A 2629-nucleotide genomic window follows, 5' to 3' on the forward strand; every position below is an offset into this window, starting at 1 on the left:
CAGATGCATATGGAATCTTATCCATTTCAGCCCGTTCTTCCTCAGACACAGGACAATCTTGTTTGCTAAGTTTCACATATGGTGGCAATGGAACACTCAATGCCTTTCCCTTCTCCATATTGAAACGTTGCAAAACCTTGTCAATATACTCTGTTTGAGATAACCAAATCAACTTCTTTGATCTGTCTCTCTCAATGCGCATACCAAGTATATGACTTGCCTCACCCATGTCTTTCATGTCAAACGATTTTGCCATCTTTGACTTCAAAGCTGAAATTTCTTCCAAGTGCTTGCCAACAATCAACATGTCATCCACATACAAAATAAGGATCAGCCAACTGCCATCCTTAGCCTTCTTTGTATATAGACAGTGATCGAACTCACTACGTTTGTAGCCTTGAGAAAGCATAAACTTGTGGAATTTATGGTACCATGCCCTCGGTGATTGTTTTAAGCCATAAAGACTCTTTAACAACTGGCATACCCAATCTTCCTTGCCTTTCTCAACAAACCCTTCTGGCTACTGCATGTAAATTTCCACATCTAAATCACCATGCAAGAACACTGTCTTGACATCCATTTGGTGCAACACCAAATCTAATATGGCAACCAATGCAAGAAAGCATCTCAATGTAGTCATCTTGACCACCGGAGAGAAGACTTCATCAAAGTCAATGCCTTGTTCTTGCTTAAAGCCCTTGGCAACAAGCCTTGCTTTGTACTTTGGCTGACTATCATGAGCGGTGATCTTATACCTGTAAACCCATTTACAGGGTAGAGCCTTTTTGCCCCGTGGTAATTTAACTAGCTTCCATGTCTGGTTTTTATGCAGAGTTGTCATCTCTGACTGCATGGCCAATTGCCAATTCCCGGAGTCCTTCATTTGCACTGCTTCCTTGTAACATGAAGGCTCATTGCAATCAGTCAACATGGCATAGTTCATAGATGGAACAAACCTATCAGGAGGTCGCGTGACACGTCCAGATCTACGCACAATAGGTGGCTCAGGCTCAGCCACAACCTGTGGTTCCACTCTATCCTGTCCTTGCTCCTCTTGAGCCCTGACATTATGTCTTGAACGTGCAGGTCCATCTTCTTGGAAGACAACTCTTCTAATCTCCTCAACCCTCTCTGGTTTAGAATGATATTTGGATTCATTAAAGTGAACATCATTGCTGCGGACAACCTTTCTGGATTCGGGATCCCAAAGTCTGTACCCCATCTCACCAGAATTACCATAGCCTAGAAAGATGCACTTTCTACTCTTTGGCTCAAGTTTGTTCCTAAATTCCTTTGGAACGTGAGTATATGCCTCACAGCCAAAGACTCTGAGATGCTTGTATGAGGGCATTTTTCCTGACCATAACATCTCTGGCACTGAATCCTTCTGCAAAACCTTGCTAGGAGATCTATTTACAAGATGAACAGCTGTTGATATAGCTTCAGCCCAAAACCCATTTGGCAGCTGTGCATTAGACAACATACTTCTGACCTTCTCTTGTATGGTCCTATTCATCCTCTCAGCAACACCATTTTGAGGAGGATTGTAAGGAGCAGTAAGTTCACGTTTTATACCTTTTGACTCACAAAAGTCCTGAAAGGCCTTTGAAACATACTCTCCACCATTGTCAGTGCGTAAGCATTTAAGCTTCTTGCCACTCTGATTCTCCACAAGTGTCACAAACGTTTTGAAAACACTAAACGCTTCATCCTTGTGCTTGAGAAAGTAAACCCATACTTTCCTTGAGTAATCATCTATAAATGTCATAAAGTAAGAAGCTCCCCCTAGAGATAGGTTAGGCATAGGTCCACACAAATCACTATGAACAAGTGCCAACTGTGTATCTCTTCTACTGCTTCTATGCTTATGTGGCTGCTGTGTTTGCTTACCATACAGACAATGTTCATAGAATTCAAAATCATTAAATGAAAAGCTAGGCAAATAACCAGAACGAGACAAGATTTCCATTCCCTTCTTGTACATATGTCCTAACCGGCTATGTCACAAAGAAACGTTCGCCTGCTCGGTTACATTGATTACATTTTTACAGACATTTGATACATAAATCATGTAAAGTCCTCCAGACTTTACTCCATGTGCTACTGTCATAGAACCCTTGGATATCTTCCACATGTTTTGTCCAAAAGTGGTGACGTAGCCAGCATCATCAAGTAAACCTGTGCTGATCAAGCTCTTTGTAATTGCGGGAACATGTCTCACATTCTTCAGCGTGAAAGAAGAGCCATTCTGAAACTTCAATTGAACATCTCCAACACCTAAGATCTCACATGTCTGCCCATTGCCTAGCCGAACATGATCTTTAGTGGTCACATAAGAAGTAAACCACTCCTTGTTTGGAGACACATGAAGTGATGCCCCTGAGTCTATAATCCAGTCACTCAGTGCATTTCCATCAGATGCTGTAAGAAGAGCTGAGTCCATTGTATTCTTCAAGAAGTAGATGTCTCCTGACACTAGACTGTCATCCTCTGCAACAATGTTTGTCACATTTATTTCTTGAATCTTCACTGAGGACTTGTTCTTCTCACCATGGTCTTCAGCTTTCTCTTTGCCTTTTTCTGCTTTCCATTCTCTGCAGTCTCTTTTCATGTGACCCTTCTTGCCACA

Source organism: Adiantum capillus-veneris, chromosome 16 (genome assembly GCF_014529385.1).
Source record: "Adiantum capillus-veneris isolate H3 chromosome 16, ASM1452938v2, whole genome shotgun sequence".
Taxonomy (NCBI): Eukaryota; Viridiplantae; Streptophyta; class Polypodiopsida; order Polypodiales; family Pteridaceae; genus Adiantum; species Adiantum capillus-veneris.